Source organism: Sceloporus occidentalis, unplaced genomic scaffold, assembly GCF_023333645.1.
Source record: "Sceloporus occidentalis isolate IW3139 unplaced genomic scaffold, rSceOcc1.0.p SCAF_402, whole genome shotgun sequence".
Lineage (NCBI taxonomy): Eukaryota > Metazoa > Chordata > Lepidosauria > Squamata > Phrynosomatidae > Sceloporus > Sceloporus occidentalis.
The window spans coordinates 317,501-329,557 of NW_028317382.1; the positions used below are offsets into that span (position 1 = coordinate 317,501).

At 55.7% G+C, this 12,057-nt stretch overlaps 33 non-coding genes across 33 annotated transcripts; all 33 read left to right on the forward strand.

The window, feature by feature from the left end:
• Positions 1–241: 241 nt before the first annotated feature.
• On the forward strand, positions 242–313 carry TRNAP-UGG (transfer RNA proline (anticodon UGG)). Its single transcript has one exon. It is a non-coding gene; the product is annotated as a tRNA-Pro (tRNA).
• Positions 314–819: 506 nt separating this feature from the next.
• On the forward strand, positions 820–891 carry TRNAP-AGG (transfer RNA proline (anticodon AGG)). The gene has a single exon. It is a non-coding gene; the product is annotated as a tRNA-Pro (tRNA).
• A 120-nt stretch (positions 892–1,011) lies between these two features.
• TRNAP-UGG (transfer RNA proline (anticodon UGG)) lies at positions 1,012–1,083 on the forward strand. Its single transcript has one exon. It is a non-coding gene; the product is annotated as a tRNA-Pro (tRNA).
• Positions 1,084–1,338: 255 nt separating this feature from the next.
• TRNAP-AGG (transfer RNA proline (anticodon AGG)) lies at positions 1,339–1,410 on the forward strand. The gene has a single exon. It is a non-coding gene; the product is annotated as a tRNA-Pro (tRNA).
• Positions 1,411–1,764: 354 nt separating this feature from the next.
• On the forward strand, positions 1,765–1,836 carry TRNAP-CGG (transfer RNA proline (anticodon CGG)). The gene has a single exon. It is a non-coding gene; the product is annotated as a tRNA-Pro (tRNA).
• A 249-nt stretch (positions 1,837–2,085) lies between these two features.
• Positions 2,086–2,157, forward strand: TRNAP-UGG (transfer RNA proline (anticodon UGG)). The gene has a single exon. It is a non-coding gene; the product is annotated as a tRNA-Pro (tRNA).
• Positions 2,158–2,658: 501 nt separating this feature from the next.
• On the forward strand, positions 2,659–2,730 carry TRNAP-AGG (transfer RNA proline (anticodon AGG)). Its single transcript has one exon. It is a non-coding gene; the product is annotated as a tRNA-Pro (tRNA).
• Positions 2,731–2,850: 120 nt separating this feature from the next.
• Positions 2,851–2,922, forward strand: TRNAP-UGG (transfer RNA proline (anticodon UGG)). The gene has a single exon. It is a non-coding gene; the product is annotated as a tRNA-Pro (tRNA).
• A 217-nt stretch (positions 2,923–3,139) lies between these two features.
• Positions 3,140–3,211, forward strand: TRNAP-UGG (transfer RNA proline (anticodon UGG)). The gene has a single exon. It is a non-coding gene; the product is annotated as a tRNA-Pro (tRNA).
• A 217-nt stretch (positions 3,212–3,428) lies between these two features.
• TRNAP-AGG (transfer RNA proline (anticodon AGG)) lies at positions 3,429–3,500 on the forward strand. Its single transcript has one exon. It is a non-coding gene; the product is annotated as a tRNA-Pro (tRNA).
• Positions 3,501–3,620: 120 nt separating this feature from the next.
• On the forward strand, positions 3,621–3,692 carry TRNAP-UGG (transfer RNA proline (anticodon UGG)). The gene has a single exon. It is a non-coding gene; the product is annotated as a tRNA-Pro (tRNA).
• A 252-nt stretch (positions 3,693–3,944) lies between these two features.
• Positions 3,945–4,016, forward strand: TRNAP-AGG (transfer RNA proline (anticodon AGG)). Its single transcript has one exon. It is a non-coding gene; the product is annotated as a tRNA-Pro (tRNA).
• Positions 4,017–4,369: 353 nt separating this feature from the next.
• Positions 4,370–4,441, forward strand: TRNAP-CGG (transfer RNA proline (anticodon CGG)). The gene has a single exon. It is a non-coding gene; the product is annotated as a tRNA-Pro (tRNA).
• Positions 4,442–4,690: 249 nt separating this feature from the next.
• On the forward strand, positions 4,691–4,762 carry TRNAP-UGG (transfer RNA proline (anticodon UGG)). The gene has a single exon. It is a non-coding gene; the product is annotated as a tRNA-Pro (tRNA).
• A 252-nt stretch (positions 4,763–5,014) lies between these two features.
• On the forward strand, positions 5,015–5,086 carry TRNAP-AGG (transfer RNA proline (anticodon AGG)). Its single transcript has one exon. It is a non-coding gene; the product is annotated as a tRNA-Pro (tRNA).
• A 501-nt stretch (positions 5,087–5,587) lies between these two features.
• TRNAP-UGG (transfer RNA proline (anticodon UGG)) lies at positions 5,588–5,659 on the forward strand. The gene has a single exon. It is a non-coding gene; the product is annotated as a tRNA-Pro (tRNA).
• A 243-nt stretch (positions 5,660–5,902) lies between these two features.
• TRNAP-AGG (transfer RNA proline (anticodon AGG)) lies at positions 5,903–5,974 on the forward strand. Its single transcript has one exon. It is a non-coding gene; the product is annotated as a tRNA-Pro (tRNA).
• Positions 5,975–6,327: 353 nt separating this feature from the next.
• Positions 6,328–6,399, forward strand: TRNAP-CGG (transfer RNA proline (anticodon CGG)). The gene has a single exon. It is a non-coding gene; the product is annotated as a tRNA-Pro (tRNA).
• A 244-nt stretch (positions 6,400–6,643) lies between these two features.
• On the forward strand, positions 6,644–6,715 carry TRNAP-AGG (transfer RNA proline (anticodon AGG)). The gene has a single exon. It is a non-coding gene; the product is annotated as a tRNA-Pro (tRNA).
• A 409-nt stretch (positions 6,716–7,124) lies between these two features.
• Positions 7,125–7,196, forward strand: TRNAP-UGG (transfer RNA proline (anticodon UGG)). The gene has a single exon. It is a non-coding gene; the product is annotated as a tRNA-Pro (tRNA).
• Positions 7,197–7,413: 217 nt separating this feature from the next.
• TRNAP-UGG (transfer RNA proline (anticodon UGG)) lies at positions 7,414–7,485 on the forward strand. Its single transcript has one exon. It is a non-coding gene; the product is annotated as a tRNA-Pro (tRNA).
• A 217-nt stretch (positions 7,486–7,702) lies between these two features.
• On the forward strand, positions 7,703–7,774 carry TRNAP-AGG (transfer RNA proline (anticodon AGG)). The gene has a single exon. It is a non-coding gene; the product is annotated as a tRNA-Pro (tRNA).
• A 120-nt stretch (positions 7,775–7,894) lies between these two features.
• On the forward strand, positions 7,895–7,966 carry TRNAP-UGG (transfer RNA proline (anticodon UGG)). Its single transcript has one exon. It is a non-coding gene; the product is annotated as a tRNA-Pro (tRNA).
• Positions 7,967–8,212: 246 nt separating this feature from the next.
• Positions 8,213–8,284, forward strand: TRNAP-AGG (transfer RNA proline (anticodon AGG)). The gene has a single exon. It is a non-coding gene; the product is annotated as a tRNA-Pro (tRNA).
• Positions 8,285–8,612: 328 nt separating this feature from the next.
• On the forward strand, positions 8,613–8,684 carry TRNAP-CGG (transfer RNA proline (anticodon CGG)). The gene has a single exon. It is a non-coding gene; the product is annotated as a tRNA-Pro (tRNA).
• A 249-nt stretch (positions 8,685–8,933) lies between these two features.
• Positions 8,934–9,005, forward strand: TRNAP-UGG (transfer RNA proline (anticodon UGG)). The gene has a single exon. It is a non-coding gene; the product is annotated as a tRNA-Pro (tRNA).
• A 501-nt stretch (positions 9,006–9,506) lies between these two features.
• On the forward strand, positions 9,507–9,578 carry TRNAP-AGG (transfer RNA proline (anticodon AGG)). Its single transcript has one exon. It is a non-coding gene; the product is annotated as a tRNA-Pro (tRNA).
• Positions 9,579–9,698: 120 nt separating this feature from the next.
• TRNAP-UGG (transfer RNA proline (anticodon UGG)) lies at positions 9,699–9,770 on the forward strand. Its single transcript has one exon. It is a non-coding gene; the product is annotated as a tRNA-Pro (tRNA).
• A 217-nt stretch (positions 9,771–9,987) lies between these two features.
• TRNAP-UGG (transfer RNA proline (anticodon UGG)) lies at positions 9,988–10,059 on the forward strand. The gene has a single exon. It is a non-coding gene; the product is annotated as a tRNA-Pro (tRNA).
• Positions 10,060–10,276: 217 nt separating this feature from the next.
• TRNAP-AGG (transfer RNA proline (anticodon AGG)) lies at positions 10,277–10,348 on the forward strand. Its single transcript has one exon. It is a non-coding gene; the product is annotated as a tRNA-Pro (tRNA).
• Positions 10,349–11,045: 697 nt separating this feature from the next.
• On the forward strand, positions 11,046–11,117 carry TRNAP-CGG (transfer RNA proline (anticodon CGG)). The gene has a single exon. It is a non-coding gene; the product is annotated as a tRNA-Pro (tRNA).
• A 244-nt stretch (positions 11,118–11,361) lies between these two features.
• Positions 11,362–11,433, forward strand: TRNAP-AGG (transfer RNA proline (anticodon AGG)). Its single transcript has one exon. It is a non-coding gene; the product is annotated as a tRNA-Pro (tRNA).
• A 409-nt stretch (positions 11,434–11,842) lies between these two features.
• On the forward strand, positions 11,843–11,914 carry TRNAP-UGG (transfer RNA proline (anticodon UGG)). Its single transcript has one exon. It is a non-coding gene; the product is annotated as a tRNA-Pro (tRNA).
• The last annotated feature ends 143 nt before the right edge of the window (positions 11,915–12,057 follow it).

Sequence of the window (12,057 nt, forward strand, 5' to 3'; positions counted from 1 at the left end):
CGGGTTCAAATCCTGGACGAGCCCGAGCGCTCAGCACATCCTCCTTTTAGGAGGACCCTTACCTTTCTGCTCCGCCTCAGAGAAAATGCCACTCGGGTGCCGTCGCTTTGCAATGGGAAGTTTCTCTCGACAGTGCTTGGCTGCAGAGAGCGAGAGGCTTTGTCGCTCGACGTCTTTTTAGCGTCCCTGCTAAACTTTCTCTTCTTCCAAGCGCCGGGCCCGGAGCGGCTGCCAGCTGTCTGGCTCGTTGGTCTAGGGGTATGATTCTCGCTTTGGGTGCGAGAGGTCCCGGGTTCAAATCCCGGACGAGCCCGAGCGCTCAGCACATCCTCCATTTAGGAGGACCCTTACCTTTCTGCTCCGCCTCAGAGAAAATGCCACTCGGGTGCCGTCGCTTTGCAATGGGAAGTTTCTCTCGACAGTGCTTGGCTGCAGAGAGCGAGAGGCTTTGTCGCTCGACGTCTCTTTAGCGTCCCTGCTAAACTTTCTCTTCTTCCGAGCGCCGGGCCCGGAGCAGCTGCCAGCTGTCTGGCTTGTTGGTCTAGGGGTATGATTCTCGCTTTGGGTGCGAGAGGTCCCGGGTTCAAATCCCGGACGAGCCCGAGCGCTCAGCACATCCTCCTTTTAGGAGGACCCTTACCTTTCTGCTCCGCCTCAGAGAAAATGCCACTCGGGTGCCGTCGCTTTGCAATGGGAAGTTTCTCTCGACAGTGCTTGGCTGCAGAGAGCGAGAGGCTTTGTCGCTCGACGTCTCTTTAGCGTCCCTGCTAAACTTTCTCTTCTTCCGAGCGCCGGGCCCGGAGCAGCTGCCAGCTGTCTGGCTTGTTGGTCTAGGGGTATGATTCTCGCTTAGGGTGCGAGAGGTCCCGGGTTCAAATCCCGGACGAGCCCAAGCTTGACAGCGCTACACGTCATCACGGCTCTTCTCTGTGCGCTTGACATCCGTTTTAGCTTCCCTGCTAAACTTCTCGTACATTCGGGCTCACGCCGCGGGCTTTTCGCTAACTGTCTGGCTCGTTGGTCTAGGGGTATGATTCTCGCTTTGGGTGCGAGAGGTCCCGGGTTCAAATCCCGGACGAGCCCGAGAGTCGCCCGTTGGGCTGAGCGGTTTGCGTAACGCGTGCAGCTTCTTCTAGGAGGAGGCCGCCAAAATACCTTTTCTGCTCCGTCTCGATGAAAATGCTGTCGCTTTGCAATGGGAAGTTTCCCCTGACAGTGGCTTTGTCGTCGTCGTCGTTGTCGTCGCCGCCGCCAAGACTGCACTCGACGTCCCTTTAGCGCCTGTGCGAAAGTCTCTCTTCATCTCAACTCTGGGCCCGGAGCCACTGCCAGCAGTCTGGCTCGTTGGTCTAGGGGTATGATTCTCGCTTAGGGTGCGAGAGGTCCCGGGTTCAAATCCCGGACGAGCCCACGCAGCAGCTTTCACGCGCGCGCCCTCTTTTACGTCCTTTCCTTGAGATGACGGAAATTCATCCTCCAGCAAACGGGGCGATTCGACTACCTCGGCTCCAATCTACACTGGAAAGGCACGGTTTGTGCTGACTCGAAGGATGCGTTTTGAAACGGGTAATGGTCATTTAATGCTAGACCCTGAAACCTGGCTTTTTACGTCTTCTTCTTTTATTTTTTTTGTATTATTATCATTTTTTTATTTATTTATTTTATTTTTTTTATCGTTGCGCAGTTTCATCACCGAATGCTTGCGGTGACAATCCATCCTCGAGGAGTTCCACACGTCCGGCGGCAGGGGGCGTATAGGTTTCTGGCTCGTTGGTCTAGGGGTATGATTCTCGCTTCGGGTGCGAGAGGTCCCGGGTTCAAATCCCGGACGAGCCCAAGCTGAACAGCGCCGCCTGGCGCCGTGGCTCTTCTCTTCTCTGCGAGGCGTCTCTTTTAAGAAGTTGTTCCCAATCCCGCTGTACTTCTGTACCGCTTCTTCTTTTATTGGCTTCAATAAAAGAAGAAGCGGTTGCCTTGGGACGGGAAGCTTGCAGACGCCGGCGTGCCGCTGGACGTCCGTTTTAGCTTCCCTGCTAAACTTTCAGCTCATTCGGGCTCACGCAGCGACCGGCTCTATATCTGTCTGGCTCGTTGGTCTAGGGGTATGATTCTCGCTTTGGGTGCGAGAGGTCCCGGGTTCAAATCCCGGACGAGCCCGAGCACTCAGCACATCCTCCTTTTAGGAGGACCCTTACCTTTCTGCTCCGCCTCAGAGAAAATGCCACTCGGGTGCCGTCGCTTTGCAATGGGAAGTTTCTCTCGACAGTGCTTGGCTGCAGAGAGTGAGAGGCTTTGTCGCTCGACGTCTCTTTAGCGTCCCTGCTAAACTTTCTCTTCTTCCGAGCGCCGGGCCCGGAGCGGCTGCCAGCTGTCTGGCTCGTTGGTCTAGGGGTATGATTCTCGCTTAGGGTGCGAGAGGTCCCGGGTTCAAATTCCAGACGAGCCCAAGCTGAACAGCGCCGCCTGGCGCCGTGTTGTTGCCAATCCCGCTGTACTTCTTTACCGCTTCTTCTTTTATTGGCTTCAATAAAAGAAGAAGCGGTTGCCTTGGGACGGGAAGCTTGCAGACGCCGGCGTGCCGCTGGACGTCCGTTTTAGCTTCCCTGCTAAACTTTCAGCTCATTCGGGCTCACGCAGCGACCAGCTCTATATCTGTCTGGCTCGTTGGTCTAGGGGTATGATTCTCGCTTAGGGTGCGAGAGGTCCCGGGTTCAAATCCCGGATGAGCCCAAGCTTGACAGCGCTACACGTCGTCACGGCTCTTCTCTGTGCGCTTGACATCCGTTTTAGCTTCCCTGCTAAACTTCTCGTACATTCGGGCTCACGCCGCGGGCTTTTCACTAACTGTCTGGCTCGTTGGTCTAGGGGTATGATTCTCGCTTTGGGTGCGAGAGGTCCCGGGTTCAAATCCCGGACGAGCCCGAGCGCTCAGCACATCCTCCTTTTAGGAGGACCCTTACCTTTCTGCTCCGCCTCAGAGAAAATGCCACTCGGGTGCCGTCGCTTTGCAATGGGAAGTTTCTCTCGACAGTGCTTGGCTGCAGAGAGCGAGAGGCTTTGTCGCTCGACGTCTCTTTAGCGTCCCTGCTAAACTTTCTCTTCTTCCGAGCGCCGGGCCCGGAGCGGCTGCCAGCTGTCTGGCTCGTTGGTCTAGGGGTATGATTCTCGCTTTGGGTGCGAGAGGTCCCGGGTTCAAATCCCGGACGAGCCCGAGCGCTCAGCACATCCTCCTTTTAGGAGGACCCTTACCTTTCTGCTCCGCCTCAGAGAAAATGCCACTCGGGTGCCGTCGCTTTGCAATGGGAAGTTTCTCTCGACAGTGCTTGGCTGCAGAGAGCGAGAGGCTTTGTCGCTCGACGTCTCTTTAGCGTCCCTGCTAAACTTTCTCTTCTTCCGAGCGCCGGGCCCGGAGCGGCTGCCAGCTGTCTGGCTTGTTGGTCTAGGGGTATGATTCTCGCTTAGGGTGCGAGAGGTCCCGGGTTCAAATCCCGGACGAGCCCAAGCTTGACAGCGCTACACGTCGTCACGGCTCTTCTCTGTGCGCTTGACATCCGTTTTAGCTTCCCTGCTAAACTTCTCGTACATTCGGGCTCACGCCGCGGGCTTTTCACTAACTGTCTGGCTCGTTGGTCTAGGGGTATGATTCTCGCTTTGGGTGCGAGAGGTCCCGGGTTCAAATCCCGGACGAGCCCGAGAGTCGCCCGTTGGGCTGAGCGGTTTGCGTAACGCGTGCAGCTTCTTCTAGGAGGAGGCCGCCAAAATACCTTTTCTGCTCCGTCTCGATGAAAATGCTGTCGCTTTGCAATGGGAAGTTTCCCCTGACAGTGGCTTTGTCGTCGTCGTCGTCGTCGCCGCCGCCAAGACTGCACTCGACGTCCCTTTAGCGCCTGTGCGAAAGTCTCTCTTCATCTCAACTCTGGGCCCGGAGCCACTGCCAGCAGTCTGGCTCGTTGGTCTAGGGGTATGATTCTCGCTTAGGGTGCGAGAGGTCCCGGGTTCAAATCCCGGACGAGCCCACGCAGCAGCTTTCACGCGCGCGCCCTCTTTTACGTCCTTTCCTTGAGATGACGGAAATTCATCCTCCAGCAAACGGGGCGATTCGACTACCTCGGCTCCAATCTACACTGGAAAGGCACGGTTTGTGCTGACTCGAAGGATGCGTTTTGAAACGGGTAATGGTCATTTAATGCTAGACCCTGAAACCTGGCTTTTTACGTCTTCTTCTTTTATTTTTTTTGTATTATTATCATTTTTTTATTTATTTATTTATTTTTTTTATCGTTGCGCAGTTTCATCACCGAATGCTTGCGGTGACAATCCATCCTCGAGGAGTTCCACACGTCCGGCGGCAGGTGGCATATAGGTTTCTGGCTCGTTGGTCTAGGGGTATGATTCTCGCTTCGGGTGCGAGAGGTCCCGGGTTCAAATCCCGGACGAGCCCAAGCTGAACAGTGCCGCCTGGCGCCGTGGCTCTTCTCTTCTCTGCGAGGCGTCTCTTTTAAGAAGTTGTTCCCAATCCCGCTGTACTTCTGTACCGCTTCTTCTTTTATTGGCTTCAATAAAAGAAGAAGCGGTTGCCTTGGGACGGGAAGCTTGCAGACGCCGGCGTGCCGCTGGACGTCCGTTTTAGCTTCCCTGCTAAACTTTCAGCTCATTCGGGCTCACGCAGCGACCGGCTCTATATCTGTCTGGCTCGTTGGTCTAGGGGTATGATTCTCGCTTTGGGTGCGAGAGGTCCCGGGTTCAAATCCCGGACGAGCCCGAGAGTCGCCCGTTGGGCTGAGCGGTCTGCGTAACGCGTGCAGCTTCTTCTAGGAGGAGGCCGCCAAAATACCTTTTCTGCTCCGTCTCGATGAAAATGCTGTCGCTTTGCAATGGGAAGTTTCCCCTGACAGTGGCTTTGTCGTCGTCGTCGTCGTCGCCGCCGCCAAGACTGCACTCGACGTCCCTTTAGCGCCTGTGCGAAAGTCTCTCTTCATCTCAACTCTGGGCCCGGAGCCACTGCCAGCAGTCTGGCTCGTTGGTCTAGGGGTATGATTCTCGCTTAGGGTGCGAGAGGTCCCGGGTTCAAATCCCGGACGAGCCCGAGCGCTCAGCACATCCTCCTTTTAGGAGGACCCTTACCTTTCTGCTCCGCCTCAGAGAAAATGCCACTCGGGTGCCGTCGCTTTGCAATGGGAAGTTTCTCTCGACAGTGCTTGGCTGCAGAGAGCGAGAGGCTTTGTCGCTCGACGTCTCTTTAGCGTCCCTGCTAAACTTTCTCTTCTTCCGAGCGCCGGGCCCGGAGCGGCTGCCAGCTGTCTGGCTCGTTGGTCTAGGGGTATGATTCTCGCTTAGGGTGCGAGAGGTCCCGGGTTCAAATTCCAGACGAGCCCAAGCTGAACAGCGCCGCCTGGCGCCGTGTTGTTGCCAATCCCGCTGTACTTCTTTACCGCTTCTTCTTTTATTGGCTTCAATAAAAGAAGAAGCGGTTGACTTGGGACGGGAAGCTTGCAGACGCCGGCGTGCCGCTGGACGTCCGTTTTAGCTTCCCTGCTAAACTTTCAGCTCATTCGGGCTCACGCAGCGACCAGCTCTATATCTGTCTGGCTCGTTGGTCTAGGGGTATGATTCTCGCTTTGGGTGCGAGAGGTCCCGGGTTCAAATCCCGGACGAGCCCGAGAGTCGCCCGTTGGGCTGAGCGGTCTGCGTAACGCGTGCAGCTTCTTCTAGGAGGAGGCCGCCAAAATACCTTTTCTGCTCCGTCTCGATGAAAATGCTGTCGCTTTGCAATGGGAAGTTTCCCCTGACAGTGGCTTTGTCGTCGTCGCCGCCGCCAAGACTGCACTCGACGTCCCTTTAGCGCCTGTGCGAAAGTCTCTCTTCATCTCAACTCTGGGCCCGGAGCCACTGCCAGCAGTCTGGCTCGTTGGTCTAGGGGTATGATTCTCGCTTAGGGTGCGAGAGGTCCCGGGTTCAAATCCCGGACGAGCCCACACAGCAGCTTTCACGCGCGCACCCTCTTTTACGTCCTTTCCTTGAGATGACGGAAATTCATCCTCCAGCAAACGGGGCGATTCGACTACCTCGGCTCCAATCTACACTGGAAAGGCACGGTTTGTGCTGACTCGAAGGATGCGTTTTGAAACGGGTAATGGTCATTTAATGCTAGACCCTGAAACCTGGCTTTTTACGTCTTCTTCTTTTATTTTTTTTGTATTATTATCATTTTTTTATTTATTTATTTTATTTTTTTATCGTTGCGCAGTTTCATCACCGAATGCTTGCGGTGACAATCCATCCTCGAGGAGTTCCACACGTCCGGCGGCAGGGGGCGTATAGGTTTCTGGCTCGTTGGTCTAGGGGTATGATTCTCGCTTCGGGTGCGAGAGGTCCCGGGTTCAAATCCCGGACGAGCCCAAGCTGAACAGCGCCGCCTGGCGCCGTGGCTCTTCTCTGCGAGGCGTCTCTTTTAAGAAGTTGTTGCCAATCCCGCTGTACTTCTGTACCGCTTCTTCTTTTATTGGCTTCAATAAAAGAAGAAGCGGTTGCCTTGGGACGGGAAGCTTGCAGACGCCGGCGTGCCGCTGGACGTCCGTTTTAGCTTCCCTGCTAAACTTTCAGCTCATTCGGGCTCACGCAGCGACCGGCTCTATATTTGTCTGGCTCGTTGGTCTAGGGGTATGATTCTCGCTTAGGGTGCGAGAGGTCCCGGGTTCAAATCCCGGATGAGCCCAAGCTTGACAGCGCTACACGTCGTCACGGCTCTTCTCTGTGCGCTTGACATCCGTTTTAGCTTCCCTGCTAAACTTCTCGTACATTCGGGCTCACGCCGCGGGCTTTTCACTAACTGTCTGGCTCGTTGGTCTAGGGGTATGATTCTCGCTTTGGGTGCGAGAGGTCCCGGGTTCAAATCCTGGACGAGCCCGAGCGCTCAGCACATCCTCCTTTTAGGAGGACCCTTACCTTTCTGCTCCGCCTCAGAGAAAATGCCACTCGGGTGCCGTCGCTTTGCAATGGGAAGTTTCTCTCGACAGTGCTTGGCTGCAGAGAGCGAGAGGCTTTGTCGCTCGACGTCTTTTTAGCGTCCCTGCTAAACTTTCTCTTCTTCCAAGCGCCGGGCCCGGAGCGGCTGCCAGCTGTCTGGCTCGTTGGTCTAGGGGTATGATTCTCGCTTTGGGTGCGAGAGGTCCCGGGTTCAAATCCCGGACGAGCCCGAGCGCTCAGCACATCCTCCATTTAGGAGGACCCTTACCTTTCTGCTCCGCCTCAGAGAAAATGCCACTCGGGTGCCGTCGCTTTGCAATGGGAAGTTTCTCTCGACAGTGCTTGGCTGCAGAGAGCGAGAGGCTTTGTCGCTCGACGTCTCTTTAGCGTCCCTGCTAAACTTTCTCTTCTTCCGAGCGCCGGGCCCGGAGCAGCTGCCAGCTGTCTGGCTCGTTGGTCTAGGGGTATGATTCTCGCTTTGGGTGCGAGAGGTCCCGGGTTCAAATCCCGGACGAGCCCGAGCGCTCAGCACATCCTCCTTTTAGGAGGACCCTTACCTTTCTGCTCCGCCTCAGAGAAAATGCCACTCGGGTGCCGTCGCTTTGCAATGGGAAGTTTCTCTCGACAGTGCTTGGCTGCAGAGAGCGAGAGGCTTTGTCGCTCGACGTCTCTTTAGCGTCCCTGCTAAACTTTCTCTTCTTCCGAGCGCCGGGCCCGGAGCGGCTGCCAGCTGTCTGGCTTGTTGGTCTAGGGGTATGATTCTCGCTTAGGGTGCGAGAGGTCCCGGGTTCAAATCCCGGACGAGCCCAAGCTTGACAGCGCTACACGTCGTCACGGCTCTTCTCTGTGCGCTTGACATCCGTTTTAGCTTCCCTGCTGAACTTCTCGTACATTCGGGCTCACGCCGCGGGCTTTTCGCTAACTGTCTGGCTCGTTGGTCTAGGGGTATGATTCTCGCTTTGGGTGCGAGAGGTCCCGGGTTCAAATCCCGGACGAGCCCGAGAGTCGCCCGTTGGGCTGAGCGGTTTGCGTAACGCGTGCAGCTTCTTCTAGGAGGAGGCCGCCAAAATACCTTTTCTGCTCCGTCTCGATGAAAATGCTGTCGCTTTGCAATGGGAAGTTTCCCCTGACAGTGGCTTTGTCGTCGTCGTCGCCGCCGCCAAGACTGCACTCGACGTCCCTTTAGCGCCTGTGCGAAAGTCTCACTTCATCTCAACTCTGGGCCCGGAGCCACTGCCAGCAGTCTGGCTCGTTGGTCTAGGGGTATGATTCTCGCTTAGGGTGCGAGAGGTCCCGGGTTCAAATCCCGGACGAGCCCACGCAGCAGCTTTCACGCGCGCGCCCTCTTTTACGTCCTTTCCTTGAGATGACGGAAATTCATCCTCCAGCAAACGGGGCGATTCGACTACCTCGGCTCCAATCTACACTGGAAAGGCACGGTTTGTGCTGACTCGAAGGATGCGTTTTGAAACGGGTAATGGTCATTTAATGGTCTTCTTCTTTTATTTTTTTTGTATTATTATCATTTTTTTATTTATTTATTTTATTTTTTTTATCGTTGCGCAGTTTCATCACCGAATGCTTGCGGTGACAATCCATCCTCGAGGAGTTCCACACGTCCGGCGGCAGGGGGCGTATAGGTTTCTGGCTCGTTGGTCTAGGGGTATGATTCTCGCTTCGGGTGCGAGAGGTCCCGGGTTCAAATCCCGGACGAGCCCAAGCTGAACAGCGCCGCCTGGCGCCGTGGCTCTTCTCTTCTCTGCAAGGCGTCTCTTTTAAGAAGTTGTTCCCAATCCCGCTGTACTTCTGTACCGCTTCTTCTTTTATTGGCTTCAATAAAAGAAGAAGCGGTTGCCTTGGGACGGGAAGCTTGCAGACGCCGGCGTGCCGCTGGACGTCCGTTTTAGCTTCCCTGCTAAACTTTCAGCTCATTCGGGCTCACGCAGCGACCGGCTCTATATCTGTCTGGCTCGTTGGTCTAGGGGTATGATTCTCGCTTTGGGTGCGAGAGGTCCCGGGTTCAAATCCCGGACGAGCCCGAGCGCTCAGCACATCCTCCTTTTAGGAGGACCCTTACCTTTCTGCTCCGCCTCAGAGAAAATGCCACTCGGGTGCCGTCGCTTTGCAATGGGAAGTTTCTCTCGACAGTGCTTGGCTGCAGAGAGCGAGAGGCTTTGTCGCTCGACGTCTCTTTAGCGTCCCTGCTAAACTTTCTCTTCTTCCGAGCGCCGGGCCCGGAGCTGCGGCCAGCTGTCTGGCTCGTTGGTCTAGGGGTATGATTCTCGCTTAGGGTGCGAGAGGTCCCGGGTTCAAATTCCAGACGAGCCCAAGCTGAACAGCGCCGCCTGGCGCCGTGTTGTTGCCAATCCCGCTGTACTTCTTTACCGCTTCTTCTTTTATTGGCTTCAATAAAAGAAGAAGCGGTTGCCTTGGGACGGGAAGCTTGCAGACGCCGGCGTGCCGCTGGACGTCCGTTTTAGCTTCCCTGCTAAACTTTCAGCTCATTCGGGCTCACGCAGCGACCGGCTCTATATCTGTCTGGCTCGTTGGTCTAGGGGTATGATTCTCGCTTAGGGTGCGAGAGGTCCCGGGTTCAAATCCCGGATGAGCCCAAGCTTGACAGCGCTACACGTCGTCACGGCTCTTCTCTGTGCGCTTGAGATCCGTTTTAGCTTCCCTGCTAAACTTCTCGTACATTCGGGCTCACGCCGCGGGCTTTTCACTAACTGTCTGGCTCGTTGGTCTAGGGGTATGATTCTCGCTTTGGGTGCGAGAGGTCCCGGGTTCAAATCCCGGACGAGCCCGAGCGCTCAGCACATCCTCCTTTTAGGAGGACCCTTACCTTTCTGCTCCGCCTCAGAGAAAATGCCACTCGGGTGCCGTCGCTTTGCAATGGGAAGTTTCTCTCGACAGTGCTTGGCTGCAGAGAGCGAGAGGCTTTGTCGCTCGACGTCTCTTTAGCGTCCCTGCTAAACTTTCTCTTCTTCCGAGCGCCGGGCCCGGAGCGGCTGCCAGCTGTCTGGCTCGTTGGTCTAGGGGTATGATTCTCGCTTTGGGTGCGAGAGGTCCCGGGTTCAAATCCCGGACGAGCCCGAGCGCTCAGCACATCCTCCTTTTAGGAGGACCCTTACCTTTCTGCTCCGCCTCAGAGAAAATGCCACTCGGGTGCCGTCGCTTTGCAATGGGAAGTTTCTCTCGACAGTGCTTGGCTGCAGAGAGCGAGAGGCTTTGTCGCTCGACGTCTCTTTAGCGTCCCTGCTAAACTTTCTCTTCTTCCGAGCGCCGGGCCCGGAGCGGCTGCCAGCTGTCTGGCTTGTTGGTCTAGGGGTATGATTCTCGCTTAGGGTGCGAGAGGTCCCGGGTTCAAATCCCGGACGAGCCCAAGCTTGACAGCGCTACACGTCGTCACGGCTCTTCTCTGTGCGGTCTGCGTAACGCGTGCAGCTTCTTCTAGGAGGAGGCCGCCAAAATACCTTTTCTGCTCCGTCTCGATGAAAATGCTGTCGCTTTGCAATGGGAAGTTTCCCCTGACAGTGGCTTTGTCGTCGTCGTCGTCGTCGCCGCCGCCAAGACTGCACTCGACGTCCCTTTAGCGCCTGTGCGAAAGTCTCTCTTCATCTCAACTCTGGGCCCGGAGCCACTGCCAGCAGTCTGGCTCGTTGGTCTAGGGGTATGATTCTCGCGTAGGGTGCGAGAGGTCCCGGGTTCAAATCCCGGACGAGCCCACACAGCAGCTTTCACGCGCGCGCCCTCTTTTACGTCCTTTCCTTGAGATGACGGAAATTCATCCTCCAGCAAACGGGGCGATTCGACTACCTCGGCTCCAATCTACACTGGAAAGGCACGGTTTGTGCTGACTCGAAGGATGCGTTTTGAAACGGGTAATGGTCATTTAATGCTAGACCCTGAAACCTGGCTTTTTACGTCTTCTTCTTTTATTTTTTTTGTATTATTATCATTTTTTTATTTATTTATTTTATTTTTTTTATCGTTGCGCAGTTTCATCACCGAATGCTTGCGGTGACAATCCATCCTCGAGGAGTTCCACACGTCCGGCAGCAGGGGGCATATAGGTTTCTGGCTCGTTGGTCTAGGGGTATGATTCTCGCTTCGGGTGCGAGAGGTCCCGGGTTCAAATCCCGGACGAGCCCAAGCTGAACAGCGCCGCCTGGCGCCGTGGCTCTTCTCTGCGAGGCGTCTCTTTTAAGAAGTTGTTGCCAATCCCGCTGTACTTCTGTACCGCTTCTTCTTTTATTGGCTTCAATAAAAGAAGAAGCGGTTGCCTTGGGACGGGAAGCTTGCAGACGCCGGCGTGCCGCTGGACGTCCGTTTTAGCTTCCCTGCTAAACTTTCAGCTCATTCGGGCTCACGCAGCGACCGGCTCTATATCTGTCTGGCTCGTTGGTCTAGGGGTATGATTCTCGCTTAGGGTGCGAGAGGTCCCGGGTTCAAATCCCGGATGAGCCCAAGCTTGACAGCGCTACACGTCGTCACGGCTCTTCTCTGTGCGCTTGACATCCGTTTTAGCTTCCCTGCTAAACTTCTCGTACATTCGGGCTCACGCCGCGGGCTTTTCACTAACTGTCTGGCTCGTTGGTCTAGGGGTATGATTCTCGCTTTGGGTGCGAGAGGTCCCGGGTTCAAATCCTGGACGAGCCCGAGCGCTCAGCACATCCTCCTTTTAGGAGGACCCTTACCTTTCTGCTCCGCCTCAGAGAAAATGCCACTCGGGTGCCGTCGCTTTGCAATGGGAAGTTTCTCTCGACAGTGCTTGGCTGCAGAGAGCGAGAGGATTTGTCGCTCGACGTCTTTTTAGCGTCCCTGCTAAACTTTCTCTTCTTCCAAGCGCCGGGCCCGGAGCGGCTGCCAGCTGTCTGGCTCGTTGGTCTAGGGGTATGATTCTCGCTTTGGGTGCGAGAGGTCCCGGGTTCAAATCCCGGACGAGCCCGAGCGCTCAGCACATCCTCCATTTAGGAGGACCCTTACCTTTCTGCTCCGCCTCAGAGAAAATGCCACTCGGGTGCCGTCGCTTTGCAATGGGAAGTTTCTCTCGACAGTGCTTGGCTGCAGAGAGCGAGAGGCTTTGTCGCT